The sequence below is a fragment of the Lepidochelys kempii genome, chromosome 20 (genome assembly GCF_965140285.1).
Source record: "Lepidochelys kempii isolate rLepKem1 chromosome 20, rLepKem1.hap1, whole genome shotgun sequence".
Lineage (NCBI taxonomy): Eukaryota > Metazoa > Chordata > Testudines > Cheloniidae > Lepidochelys > Lepidochelys kempii.
In genome coordinates, this window is record NC_136399.1 from 16,919,488 (window position 1) to 16,934,530 (window position 15,043).

The 15,043-nt window shown below is 59.3% G+C and overlaps 1 pseudogene; it reads right to left on the minus strand.

The window, feature by feature from the left end:
- Positions 1 to 1,066: 1,066 nt before the first annotated feature.
- Positions 1,067 to 14,032, minus strand: LOC140901063 (syntaxin-binding protein 2-like; annotated as a pseudogene).
- Between the last annotated feature and the right edge of the window lie 1,011 nt (positions 14,033 to 15,043).

Consider the following 15,043-nt stretch of genomic DNA (forward strand, 5'->3'; position numbering starts at 1 on the left):
AGCCCGCCTGGCAGGCAAGAGGGAGAGGATCTCTAGGGCCCGTGGGATTCAGGGGGTGAGGCTTGGCTCAGGGCTTGATCAGACCCAAGGGGGCTGGAGCTGGCTGCCTCAGATGGAGCTGGGGCTCCAGGTGCCCAGGGCGTGGCTCTGATACCCAGGGAAAGGCAGTGGGGAGGTGTCTGCACTGGGCAGGGGCATTTGATCCAGGCCCATCAGGTGGCGAGCCCGCTCTGCCCTGCTGCTAGGGTGACCAGACAGCAAGTGTGAAAAATAGGGACAAGGGGTGGGGGGTAATAAGAGCCTAGATAAGAAAAAGCTCTGAATATCAGGACTCTCCCTATAAAATCGGGACATCTGGTCACCCTACCTGCCGCTGACCAACCCTGGACGCACCTCCTACGCAGTCCTGGCTCCACCCCCACTTACTTGGGCACTCTGACTGCAACTCCTGCTAGGACCCCTCCCCCCTTCGGGAGCCGAGGTCCCCACTGGGGGACAGGGCCAAGAGGCCAGGGTGCCAGGCTGTGATGGGAAGGGTGCAGGGACCAGGGCTGGGCCAGCACCCCAAGGCGGTGAATGGGGATGATATGGGGGCAGAAGGGGGGTTCTCTTTAATCCTTTGCAGACTGGACAGACACAGCTTGGGGCTCAGTGGCTGGGTCACAACCGCCCCAAAGCCAGATGGTGGTAGCAGCCTCTGCGTGCCCCGCATCACTAGCGGAGGGCTGACAGGAGGGGGAGGGGGAGGTGCTGTGCTTTGGGTCCCAGGCAGGGGAGGTAGGAATGGCTGAAGCTGGTAGATAATGGAGCCAGACTCTGCCCCTACCCCATCTGGGGCAGGGTGGCCACAGGGCACAAAGGGTGACAGCCCTAGAGGCTGTGCCAGAGGGAGGGAGCCTGGCCTGCCCTCTGCCCTAACAGCCAAGGAGTCATTCCCCCCCCGCCCAAGAACTGACACCGCAGCCAGGAGTAGGGGGGAAGGTGCCTTGTTGAGAAGAGGAGGTGGAGCTGGGGACAGCGAGCTGGAGCTGTGGGGGGCAGAGTCTCTGGGGGGAGGGGGCTGCCTCTAGGCCTCCTCGGGGTCCAGCTGGTTGAGGGTTTGGATGTCATCCAGGAAGCGCTTGGGGGTCAGGATGTGACTGGAACCTGGGGGAGAGAGAGGTGGTTGGCAGCGGTCGGCACAGTGGCGCGGGTATGAGGCTGGCATCACCATCACCCCCATTTTTGCAGCTGGACCCTGCTCTAGTGCAGGAGGGGAGGGACTCTCTCCTACCCCCTGTTGTTGTACCAATAAAATAAAAACCAGCAGGATCTTATTAAAGGGAAAAGGCAAAATGCCACATTTATTGTAAATATAATAAAGAAATATAAAACTCACACTGTCCTATCGTTACTTATTCCTTACTTAATTATATATATATCTATATATTCATTCATTCATTCATACCAGTTCTGCATAGGGGTTTATAGTTACCAGCCTAGAGGTTGCTCGTGACAGGGTACCGGCCAGGTAACCTGTACACGAGAGTGGAACCGAGTCCATGTCAGATGCGCATCCGATGCTCCTGAAGGGTAGTGGCAGAACTGGAGACTCAAAGTTCTCAGTCCTTAGTGTCCATTTTTATAGGAATTTCTTCCTATGCCAGTCCGTGGAATTTGCTTTGTCATATTGTTAGTCATGACTGCTCCAGGACGGCTGTCAGGTGCTCATCAGCTTTCTTCATCCTTTGAATTGGTCGGGTGGATCCCAGTTTGCCCTCCGGTGGGGTTCTCTGGTTGTCTCCACCTGGCGTCTTCTTCGGCCAATCGATGTTAAATTCCTAGGCTGGCACTTCCCTGTTTATTCAAAACCCACCATTCATTCACATACATTCCTTACTTTAATAAAAAAAACACATTTCTCATTTCACCGAGTATTGTTATTTTATTTGAGACTCCCTGTCTCTTGACATTCCTTCGGTATTGCCTTTCTTTTATTATACAAAGGTGTTATTTATTTGAGACTCCCCGTTTTTTTAACATTCCTGATCCAAACTATAGAAGGTGGGAGTCTCTATGTGACATTTCTATGAGCGCCGCTCCAATTCGCGGTTCTTCATGGGTGTTACAAACAAGCATGTCAATCTCCATTACAAAGTATCCGTTTGCAAAGTAGAGCCAATTGAACATAAAGTGAAGTTAGTTAAAAAGCATGTCAATCTCCATTACAATCAATGGAAAGCGCCAATACAGAGAAAGCAGAGTCAATTAAGCCGTTTAGTTTTACAAGCGTCCAACTTAATAACAAGTGAGAAAGTATCAATTCAGAGTCAATATGAGCGGTTTGGTTTTCCAAGCGTCCATCTTAATAACAAGTGAGAGAAAGTATCAATTTAGAGAAAGCAAAGCCAATTGAGCGGTTTGCAAGGTACGGTTTGCAAGCTTTAATACAGAATTGTAAATCAATATTGCAGATTTACAATTATGTCAAAAAGAAGAATTATAAATGCAGATTTAATAAATATTATAAATCAATATTGCAGGTTTACAATTTCTTATGAACAGAATCACAAATATTGGAATATGCCTACACTGTGGCCTGGCACCGCACCCCTCGTGCCGCTGTACCCTGCACAGCCAGGCAAGAATCCACGCGCTGACAGTGTTCCTCACCCTTGGGTCTTCGAGGGGTGTGTGCAGGGGGTGAGCCATATCCCTATGGGAGTTACTGGGGGTGTCTGACTGGGCCCCCACACATGGTCCCTGGGCAATGAGAGGCCTGGGGAGCCAGCGGCCAGGAGATCAGGTGGCTAGATACAGGCCTTGTGGGACAAGCACATCTGTTCCCAGACCCCTGGGTGCGGGAGGACAGAGGGTAGCATGGGCCCCCTGTGGGTGCTGGGCAGGCAGTTTTAGGGTCTCCCCCACCCAGGGGGTCCCAACTGTCCCTGACCTGGGCATTCCAGCCACCCTTCCCCCCAGGACTCGCCCCACTCACCGATCACCACCTCCCACTTGCCCCTGGTGGCCGGGGTCAATTCGTAGGCGCAGCGCATCTCAGACATGGACACCCCACCCAGCACGTAGATGATGAGGCGCGGGCCCATCTGGTACTCAGTCGCTGGCTTGTTCTTGTGCCAATGCCTGAAGCGGGAGCTGGGGGAGAGAGGGGCAGTGTGGATACCAGGGGCTCGCTGAGGGAATGCCAGGTGTAGGGGTGGGCACTGCCCAAAGCGGGGGCTGGGGGGAGAGAGGGGCAGTGTGGATACTAGGGGCTCGCTGAGGGAATGCCGCATGGAAGGGCAGGGCCTGGAGGAGGATGGGAGGCAGAAGGGAGTAGGGGAGGGTGGCACCTGCCCTGGGCTGGGGGTGCTGTCTAAAGCTCGTCCAGTCCCTTTCCTCTATCCTGGACCCTGGTGTGTTGAGGGACTGCTGGGGCGTGGGGGACACGGTAAGAGGGGTCCAGGGCTCCAGGCTCTTGGGCACCCCCTCCCCTGCAGAGGACAGGGCCCTGGCCATGCACTCCCAGGCACAGAGGCTCCCACACCCTGGGGTGTGTGTGTCAGGGCTCTGCTGTCCACAGCCCAGCCAGGCTCAGCCTTACCTGACAGCAGCCTGGGAGCTGGTGGTAGGGACCGGGTCTGACACGAAGGGCCACAGACTCTTGTCCAGTTTGTCCTCAAGGATGTCCTGGCAGGGGAGGACAGATCAGCAGGGGCCAAGCAGCAGGAACCTCTGACCTGGTGGCCAGCCAGGCCCCATTGGGGCGGAGGGGCTGAGATGGCTCCTCACTCAATGATTGACAGTCCCTGGGGGGGAGCAGCCTGGGGCCCACTTTCCAGGGTGGGGCATGGGGAGCCAGCAAAGAGCACGCTGACTCCTCCAGTGATGCCCCCAACTCTCCACATCCCCCTCAGCTGCTCAGTGCCCTGCTGTGACCTGCCTACCCATCCACCGTTATGGGGAGGGCGGAGACCTCCTGCAGCCGGATCCAGGGCCCCTCACTTGGGGTGGGGGAGGCAGGGGGCTGCCCTCAGTGCCCCTTCCCTGCTGCGGGCAGATCCAGGCCCTGCCTCTTGCTCCATGAGGTGTGTCCCAGCCACGCAGGGGGCCCAGGCTATGATACATCCTAATGCCACATAATAGGGGCTTTTACATTAGTCCGCTGCTTTGACTTGTACAGGGAAGCTTAAGGCCTGCCAAGCTGTGGCTGGCGCAGAAGGGGGCGCCCCTGATTGGATTATGCATGGGACTGAGGTTACTGCAACTACCTGCCCCAAAATCCCACAGGAGGAACCATCACAATGCTGGAACAGGGGCCTGGGAGCCTCCCACCTCTGATCTGCCAGGGACAGGAGCTCTGGTCGGGGGGTTAATTCTTGGCCTGGAGGAGCCCCAAGCCAGTAGGTTGAAGGCATCTAAGTGTGCCCCCCACCCCCTTGAGGAGTGCCCCACAGGACTGGGTGATGAGGGGCTCAGCCCCCAGTAAGGGTGGGGGGAAGGAGTGACCATGTCACCTTTCACAAGCTAAGCAGGTTTGGGTCCAGGCAGTGCTTGGATAGGAGACCTCTAAGGAAAAGCCACTGGGTGCTGGGAGGTGCGAGTGAGTCAGCAGAGGGTGCTCTATGACCCCAGGGAGTGGGCAGGGGGCTCTGCAGGGGGTGCTCTCCCCGGTCAGTCAGTGACCAGTACTGTGCTGCAGGAGTTCATCCTTTAGATGAATGTCACACAGCTGCTCCTCACTGGAGGTTAGACCAAGGACCCTGCCAGCCATTCAGATTCCAGTGCCAGTCACGACAGTGTGCTGCCTGGATCCTCTGCACTTCCAGCCCCACACACTGATCACCTCCTGCCCTAGACTCTTGGGCAGCGCTGCTGGGCGGCTGTTAACAGCTGCCTGCCACTCCTTAGGAAGAATTCAGCCCTGGTGAGGAACCCCTGTATATACTGCCCATACCCCACCCCAGAGCTGGCAGCATCTCAGCACCGGGTAAGACAACTCCCCTGCACTCGTGTCTATGATTTAAGACCCCTAAGGATGGCAGCAGGAGAGGACTCGCTGATGAGCCCCTCACATGGCTAGAGCCCTGCGCAGATACAAAAATGTGGATGTGCATCAGCCTGCGATCCACAAGCCGCCTTTTACCTGTATCCGCATCCACACCGGCAGCAGCTAGCGAGGGTGGGGAAGGGGTCTTGCAGGGAAGAGGCAGCGTGGAGGGGGCAGGGTCTCTAGGAGAAGGGGCAGCTTGGAGGGGGCGGGGTCTCGAGAAGGGGCAGTGTGGGGGCGGGGTCTTGAGGAGAAGGGGCAGTGTGGAGGGGGTGGGGGCTGGGGGGGGAAGGGGTTTCTCATCACGTGCCGCTCCTGGGGGGTCACGAGTGTACACGGCAGCAGCAGAGCATGTTGCATCACAGTGGGGTGGAGGGGTGGGGTGCCGGGGCCTCACCCTCTCCAATCCCAAATCCTGCTGCTCAGGAGCTGGTGGGGACACTGGTGCTGCTCGAGCTGCTGGACAGGAAGCCGCGCGGTGGGGCGAGTGGGTGCCGGACAGCCCCAACTCCGACGTGTTGCCTAGCCACTGGCTGTGGGCCGGCGGCCCCGAGTGCCCTGCGTCCCCCGGGCTGCCTGAGCCAGATGCCGCGGGCCAGGCGCTGCTGGGGAGTACAGCCCTGCACGGTTGTATCTGCAGCCAATCCACTATCCGCAGAAATGGGGCACGGATATGCAGGGCTCTACACATGGCTGCCCCCAAACCACCCCCTTGGGCCCAGCCTGCCAGGTGTGACCCCAGTCCCCAAGGCCAGGAAGCAGATGGCCCGGTACCTCCATGATGTCCTTGAGCATGGGGATCCAGTGGGAGAGCTGGTAGCTGGACTCCAGCCGCGCTTTCCTCTTCGGTCGCAGCTGCCTGCTCTGGGGGAGGAAGGGAGAGGGGGTGAGAGGCAGCAGGGAGGAGGTGCGGGCTGGGAACGGGGGCAGACAGGGAGAGCGTGGCCTACCTGAGTCGCGCCAGCCAGGCTGGCAGGGGAGAGGCAGAGAAAACAGAATGGATCACTGAGTGAGAGAGAGAGAGAGAGAGAGAGAGACTGATGGGAGAACAGAGCTGCTTCCCCTCATTCGCCGCATGGCCACCCCAAGCAGTGGTCACCAGCTCCAGCTCGCTGGCGATCTGAGGTCCTGACTCCCAGTATCCTCTGCCAGGGCAGAAGAAGTCACCCCAGATGGGGAGTAACTCGGGGTCACCCTCATATGGGGAGGGCGTCACCCCACTGTACAGGGACAGAGGCCACCTCTGTGCTGGGAGTAGGTCACTGCCATAGGGCGGCACCTCCAGGATGGCCTGGGCTCCCCTGTGCAGCACAGATCTGCCCCCTGGCATGAGTACAGCTGCTGGCCCCTGGCTCCAGTCCCTTACCCCAGGCGTGAGAGAGATGCCCAGGAACAGCATGTTGTGGATGATGTCTCTCTGCTGCTGGATGTTGGCATGCTGGATCAGCTTGGTGAGGTTCTCCTTGTCCACACCTGCACGGGGACAGACAGGTCAGCCCTAGCACCCCTGGGACGCACCCACAGCCCAGGCACACGAGTCCGTGGCCCCAGGAGTCCTAGTTCCCCGATCAAATCCTGAGATCCTGCTCTTCCCACCCCTCTCAGAGCTGGGGGTAAACCCAGGAGTCCTGGCTCCCAGGCCCCCTCTATCCCACTAGACCCCACTGCCCTCCCAGAGCTGAGCATAAAACCCAGGAGTCCTGGCTCCCAGAACCATCCGCTCTAACCCACTGAACCCCACACAGTTAATGATCGAATTTAGGTTCTTGCTGCTCCTCCCTCAACAGGTTCTCTCGGGCGCTGGGGTCAGGGGTCTCTCTAGTTCCCCCTGGCAGTGCAATGGGAGCCCCCGTCCCCCTGATCTGGGCTATTCCTATTCCTGCCTCTGCCACCTACTCCTGGCATGCTGCTCCATGCCTCAGTTTCCCCCGTGTAACATGGGGATAGTGCTTTCACCTGTGACAGGGAGGCTTGGCAAGAGCCTCAGGAATATCCCTGGGGGGACTCAACGGGAGTCACAGCAGCAGGGTGTGCACAGAGCAGGATTTTCCCTCCCCAGCGCCGCTATCAGCTCCTGAGAATAGCCCAGATCAGACTGGGGCTGCAGGCTGGAGCCAGCTCTGCTGCAGCAAGTAGCTCCGGTGGTTAACAAGCATGCTGTCAGTCTCTTCCCTGGGTAGATGGTTTGGGCAGCCAGGTGTGTGCCAGGCTCCCCTCTGGAGGCAGGCCTGTACTGCCAGCTGTGAGTTACAGAGCATCTGTGCCATGGGAGCCAGCTATCCCAGAGGGGGCCCCCCTGCCCGAGATTGGTAGCATTATCTCCCTTTTACAGATGTGGAAACTGAGGGGTAAATAGGGGAGGTGACTTGCCCAGAAGGGCTGTGGCCATTAATCCAGCCACACAGGGAATGCTATTGTTCTGCCAACCCCTCAGGATCTCCAAGGGGGTCTAGACCCCACCCCTCCCCCCGCCAGGATCTCCGAGCAGGTTCTAAATCACTCCTCCCTCCTTCTACTTCTCATGTGCTCCCCCGCGGCTCTGTCCCATGGCAAGGGCGTGGCCAGCACAGCTCGCTCACCTCTCCCATGCTGGGCTCGTATGCCTTGAACGCCTTGAGTTTGGCCAGCACAGCGTGCACCAAGTGGAAGTTATCTTCATGGTCCCTGCAGCAAAGACAAACCCTGTGGGTCAGAAACAGCTCCTCCCCCAGGGGCACATGCACTTCCTGTAGGAGGTAACCAGGTACCCTCGCCCTTTGGGCACACTCACTTCCTGTAGAGGATGGCTGGGTACTTCTCCATGGCACACTCACTTCCTATAGGGGATACCTGGGTACCCTTTCCCTGGGCACACTCACTTCCTGTAGTGGATGGCTGGATACTCCTCCAGGGTTTCACACAATGTGGCAATCTGCTCTGCCAGATTCTCCATCTGCTTGTTCTTTTCAAAAAAGCGGTAGGGGCTGAACCAGTTGTGGAAGCTCTATGGCCTGTCCAGGGAGTACACCTTGGGGACAGGGGAGAGCAGAGATCAGACCCCAGTGCCAACTGCTTGCAGCCAGGCCAGCTGTGCCCCATAGACGCGCTGTTGGATCAGGCCAGCCTGGTGGAGCTGTAGCGAGCCCCTAGTGAGGAAGAGATCCCTTTGCCAGTGCCACTCCTGTTGTGGTAGAGGGATAGCGAGCCAGAGATTCATGTACCAGCCTGGGATGAAGATGCCCCAGGTTCAGGTCCTTACTTGGCTGCAGACTCCCAGGTGTCCTCAATGTTGGGGGAAGGGGCTTGGCGACGCTTCTCGTCTGGCGAAAGCCCCAGCATAGCCACGGGCAAACCCGGCATCAAGGCGCGTCTGCCGCTGTCGCTTATTTCACTGGCCGAACAGAACGAGCCATGGGGACAAACGTGCTTGGACACCAATAAATAGTATCGGCCCATGAAGGGTTTGCTGGCGCAACGGGACGGGTGAGCCAGCATAGCCTCCTGACGGACACTCAGCTTCTACCAGCCAAAGCTTCTCTTGGCACAGCTGGCACCGGTACCCCGGATGAAATCAGCTAGAGTGGCGAAAGGACTGCTTTGCCAGCGTAACGGCACCTACCCAGGGGCTCTGCCACCACAGCTGCATCAGTTACAGGGGGATTTTTTCTCTCATGTCCCCGTAACAAACCCATACCAACAAAGCTTTTGTATGTAGACCAGGCTCATGTCTCTCTGTGCCTCAGTTTCCCCATCAATGCAATGGGGCTGACACCCCAGTCCTGCCCCTCAGGGGCAGGAGGGGGGAAATCCACTGATGACACAAGGAGGGGATGGGGTGGTTGGGTAAAGGGCAGGCGTGTAGAGTATCGGGCTGTCTTGCAGGCCTAGTATAAACCACCAGTAAGAGCTGGTAAAGCCAGGGAGGCAGGGCCCTCCTCCCCCATACATCTACCATCCCCACCAGGTGCAAGCCAGCGATTCCAGGTCTCACAGGGTGTGAGCAGCCAGCTAGTCCCTGCTGCCCTGTGCTGGCGTCAAACCCGGGGCCCTAGAAGGGAAAGGTTCCCCCGCCAAGCCACATGAACCACTAAGGGTGGGGTGTCGTACGTCACCATCCGCCGCGCGGACCTGCTCCTCCAAAGCCCGGCCACCCCTCACCCGGCTCTCGTAAGGCAGGAAGGCCATGTTGATCTCCTTGAGGGTTTTGATGACCTTGGTGATCCGTGACTTCCTCAGCTCCTTGAACAGAGGCTCAGGACAGGCTGCAAGGCAGAGGCAGTGGGTGGGAGTGACAGGCACAGGGCTCAGGACCCCCAGCACAGCGCCAGCCCCCACGGACGGGGCCAGACCGGGCACAGCAGGGGCAGTAGTGCTGCACGCCTGTGGGGAACCTGGGCGAGCCAGCAGGGCCACACAGGAGTCAACGATGAGTCCAGCCCCCCTGAACCAGAGTCATGCCGGGTTCTTGCCTTCTGCAGCATCAGCAGCGAGGGGGAGCCACAATCTCTCCTACGCAGCCCCTGTCTCACACCCTGCCCTCAGCCCCCCGGCAGGGCTGAGTGACCAGAGTGTACAACATAGGATGATGCACAAGGAGGAACAGGGACTTGGGCTCCCCCTGCCGCTGTAATGGGGAGAAGCAGATCTGACCCTGACACACTGGGTATTCTGGTGCTGTCCCATCCCCCCACCGAGTTGGGACTGATGGAGCAATGCATGCTGGGAATGGTAGCCAGAGGCCTCCTTTCTGGGCACATGCTGCAGGTGTCTGTGAGCCGTGCTGGCTGGAGGCAGGCCCGTGGGGGAGAAGGGGGGGAAGGGATAGGTGGCGTCATAGAATCATAGAATATCAGGGTTGGAAGGGACCCCAGAAGGTCATCTAGTCCAACCCCCTGCTCGAAGCAGGACCAATTCCCAGTTAAATCATCTCAGCCAGGGCTTTGTCAAGCCTGACCTCATTCGGTCTGGCCTGCTGGGGCTGCATCCCCTGCAGGAGGGCAGAGCATAATCAGGGTGCTGCGCACTGGCCTGCCGGCAGAGAGAGTCTCCCCCACCCCCAGGCTCCAGTGTGCCGCTGTCCAGGCTCCCAGCTGGGGGATCCCCCGACCCCCGATACTCACGGCTGAGGAAGAAGACGTGAACTGCCTTGTAGTTGAAGGTGGGGGTGCCCTGGAAGTCATTGATCAAAGCCTGCACCGACTGCAAAGGGGGAAGAAAGGGTGTGTCAGCACCTGCCGAGGCCCCTCCCTGCTGCTCAAATGGCCCAGCCCATGCCCAGCCCCTGGGGACTCAGGGCCTAGCATGATGCCATCAGGAGGTGGGCTGGTTTTTACCCCCCTGGCTCTGGGCTCCCTCCCCACCTGGAGCAGGGCTTGTCCCCATGTGCCCGGGACATCCTTAGGGCCCAGTCATATCTCTCGCTGCCACAGAAGTGTCCATGCCCGGCCACAGATGGGGCCTGGCATTGCCTTGCTGCTGAACTAAGTGGGCTCTGAGCAGTGCCCAGGGAACAGCTGGCCGAGCAGCAATCCCAGGCAACTACCATCAGGGCCCCCTCCCTCCCCGGGCGCCATGCTGGGCACCTGCAGCTTCGCCACGCCAGCTAGCCTGGCAGGGTGTTTGGAACCTGTTCAGACCACTCGACCAGCCATTGTGACAGGTGAGAACCTGGCTGCCCTGTCCCAAGCCCCAGGCCCCAGCTCGCAGTCCTCTCCTACAGCGCTCCCTCCGCGGGCAGCCCCTGCGGGTTCTGGGCTTCACCCTGCTCTGCCAGCGCCCCCTGCCCCTGGTCTCCCTCCACTCACCTTGCTGCTGCAGATGCAGGAGCCTCCTCCCCAACAGCCCCTGCTCCCTGAGCCTCTGCCTCATCGAGTCTCCTTCGCTTTGAGTCTCAGCTGAGGTCGCCTCTCTCCGCCTGCTGCACCTGCCCATCCAATCCCCACAGGATTGCACTGCGGAGAGGTCTGGGGGACAGTCTGTGCCTCACGTGGCAAAGAACATGAAGCCCAGCTCCGGGGAAGCAGCCTCCTAGGGAGCCCCTACTGGCCCCATTCCCATCCTGACGTTGTGCTGCGCACAGAGAAATGGAACGAGGGGAGTCTCCGTGTTCCCCTAGGAAAGCCCTGTAGGCCATTGGCCCAACATCTCCACCACCTTCCTGCCGTGCCGAATGCTCCCTCTGCCGCACCGGCCTAACCCGCTGCTCCACATCCCCCGGCCCAGTCCATGCCGGGGGCTCAATAACCTGCCTGGCCAATGGTGCATACTGCCCCATGCTTGGCACTCTCCTGCTCCTCCTCCCACCCAGGCTGATTCACTGGTCCCAGTGGTCTGATCCGGTGTGTGTGTGGGGGGGAGATATGGGGCTAGCTGGACAAGCTGGGTCTGATCCAGCGCGGTGGGAAGGCAGACATACCCAAGCCTAGCTGGGGACGGATGATGGGCTAGACAGAGCAGGGATCTGATCCAGCCTGGAAAAGCTCAGGTTCCTAATGAATCTCAAGAGGCTGGAGGGGGAGGAGCATGATATATGGATACAGCATATCCCCAGGGGGACACCAGGGCAACAGGTTCGGCCTCCTTACCTTCCATTCTCTTTCCTTCTTCACGAGGACAACGCTGAGGATCTCTGCGAGGGAAAGAGACGGGGATTAGTGGTGGGGCTCAGACGGGACGGCTGTGCCCTGAGCCAGGACCCACTGGCTGGTGGAAGGACGCCTCGGGGAAGTGGCTCAGAGACTGCTTTCAGGCCAGATAGTGTTGTGCTCCTAGCAGAGCCCCCAGTCAGCGATCGTGGTGGGGTGACAGGCTAGATGGGCCATGGGTCTGATCCCCCTTCCTTTCTGCCAGGCTGGATACGAGCACAGCTGAACTAAGGATCTGGCCCCGTGCAGGAAGAAAACAGATCCTGTCCAGCACCTCTTGACTGGAGGGGATCCAGGGACCCTCACTGTGTATGGGGGACAGCAACACAACAAAGACTTCAAATTCTGAGTCCTGCACATAGAACCCCTCCAAGGCATGCCCCACTCAGGGAACTGCTGGCCTGTCTCCTGGGCACCTTCCACAGCCCAGCTAAGCAATTAGATAGTCAGCTCTTCGGGCCAAGCACCATCTTTTTGTTGGTGATGACTGGCGCTCCTGGGCACCACTGTAATACACCTAATGAATAATGTACAACGCCTTGCAAAATGGGGCCTTGGTCCATGACTGGGACTCCTGGGTGCTACCATAATACATCTGTTTGTTTTACCCCTACGAAGCACCTGATTCTGGCTGGCCCCGTAGGGCAATAGCCCCGAGACCCTGACCTGTGCTCTCACTCTCACTCCCACTCCCGGTAGCTGGTGTGCGTGAGTGCACTGCCCAACACACTATGTTTCCCCCATAACTCAAGCAATGCCTCTCCCTACCCCACCTCTAGCCCATCAGGACTTGGCTGCTTGGTCCTAATGAGGCTCCAGGGGCTATTCTGCACCAGGACGCGCTGGCCTCCCTGCTGCTTTCCTGCAGTCCTTTACACCTGCGGCATGCGGACGCCCCGTTCACTGGGGCACGTGGGGCTCGAGTGCACGGTAAGGGGCTGGCAGCACAGACTGGATCTAGACATGGCGAAGGCAGACACAAACCTGCTTTCTCCACGCATTTCGACCCTGAACTGCAGCTACACCCCCCCCTCCCCACGCCAGCCCTGGACTGCCCCCACCAGCTGTGCCAGTGCCCCTCACTACTGACTGGAGCCCTTGCTATCCCAGCCCTGGCTCCCACCCACTCCCAGCTCCGCCAGTGCCCCTCACTCCTGTCCACAGCCCCCTGCTATGCCAGCCCTGGTCTGTCCCCCACCAGCTCTGCCTCACTCCTGACCTGCAGCTATTCCAGTCCTGGGATCCCTGCCTCACGGCTCTGCAGATGCCCCTCACTCCTGACTGCAGCCCCCTGCTATCCCAGCCCTTTGCTTACCCCCCCCATTCCCAGCTCCACCAGTGCCCCTCACTCCTGACCCGCAGCTATTCCAGTCCTGGGTTCCCCCCCTCACAGCTCTCAGATGCCCTTCACTCCTGACCCGCAGCCCCCTGCTATTCCTGTTCAGAGACCCCTCTTGAACCAGGGCAGTATGGCCCACCCCAAGTATTCAGAAGTCACATGTCAGGCCCTCCTAATTGTGCGATTTAGTGAGGAAAAGCTAAGAGAAGAGCTAAGGGTTATTAGCACCACCGGCCGTCCTGAGCTGTGGGCCACTTTTGCTCTGTCCCAGTTCTGGGGGCAACCATGGAACATCAGAACTGAATCCACTTTGCAAGGGTCTTTTAAACCCCAGGTCTGTGGTCTGGATTTAGCCACAGGCCCCGTCCACTGCAGCCTGGGCTGGAGATTCAGCAGTGGGTTGGGCTTCTGAAGTAACAGAAGTGGGTTGGGCTTCTGAAGTGTAAGGCTTTACCTTGATCTCTCCTACATTACAGCTATAGCCTACGCCAGCTCTGTGTTGGGGCCGGGCAGAAGTGTACTGCTTTACTATGTTACGAAGTGGCTATGACGTCATTTTTCTCCTTCCGCACAGCCGTTACCCGTTCTGACAGGCTGTTTATAATGCTAACTTTACTAGTTTTCAGAGGTTGTCGGGGGGGGGGGGGGGAATGTGCAAGGTGGAAGTTTCGCCTAGTGCACAAAATATCCTTGCACTGGCCCTGGTGGGAGTCATCCTGATGGAAAGAGATGACGACGATGACGCCCCCACAAAATGCAGCTCCTATGGGAGGGGGCAGCCCTTGGGGGTGGGGCAGACAGCCTCCTCCCCTTCCTGGTGTGTGACAGGCAGGCGGGGGGGAGCTCTCTGCTCCGACTGACTCCTAATCCTCCCCGAGGGTGAGACACACCCAGGAGCACCCCTCCCAGGGCTCCCCAACTGGGCCCTGCCCCCCCAGACCCACACCCAACCAGACCCTGCCCCCGACCGGCTCCACACTCAGACCCCCTGGCTCCGCACTCACTCTTGCGCACCACCGCCTTCAGTCCGGACGGGGCCATCTCCGCCTCTTGCCACGTCCCCTCGAGCCCTGTGGGTAGAAGTAGGACTCAGCTGTGTGCGGGGTGGGGCTGGAGTCAGGACTCCTGGGTCCTGCCCCGGCTCTGCTCCTGTCCTTGGGCACGCCCTGGCCTCTCCCTGCCATGCTCTGGGGAGTGTCTGTGACGCTGGACGACGGCCCCTAGTGACACTGAAATCAGTCACTGGTGGATGGGCCCGGCCCCCCCTTGTGTCACTGATGGACGGGCCCAGCCCCCCCAGTGACTGATTTCAGTATAAAGCAACTGGGGTGCTGGCGGGTCGATGTCTGCAAGGCTGAAGACGGCCGAACGCCGCAGCCCCCCACTTCTGGCGCTGCGAGGGCTGGGCCTGGGCACCAAGGGGCGGGCGCCCAGTGACAGGGCCACGCAGGTCCCCACTGAACCCCCACCTGGTCATGTGGGGCGCAGAGGGAGGCGGGGGCCTCGGGCAGGGTTAAAGCGAGGACTGGGTTGGGGTAGTGGGGCCTCAGCCCACTCCAGTCAGGGCCCCCCAGTGAGCTGCAAGTCCCCCCTCCAACCAGTGTCCCCCCCTCAGCAGTGCCCCTCGCCCCCCCCTCCACGCACCTCCCCCCTCGGTCAGGCCCCTCGCCCACCTGCACCCAGCCCCCCTCAGCCAGGCCCCGTGTTGTACCCAGGAACAGGAGCAGGTCGAATGGACCTGGCTTTGCTAAAACTTTTTGTGTAGCCTGTTGGTGTACCCCCGGAAGACCTCTGCGTACCCCCAGGGGCACCCGTAACCCTGGTTGAGAACCACTGGGTTAGAGAAACGTGTGTGTGTGTGTGTGTGTCTAGGAATCAGGACTCCTGGGGTCTATCCTGACTGCGAGCGGAGTGGGGTCTAATGGTTAGAGCAGAGAGCTGGCAGGTAGGATTCCTGGGTTCTAGTCCAGGCGATGCAACTGATTCATTCTGTGACATGGTTTGTTCTGCCTTGTCCTCCTGTGACATGTGGAGCGCAAAGACCTGCCCCAG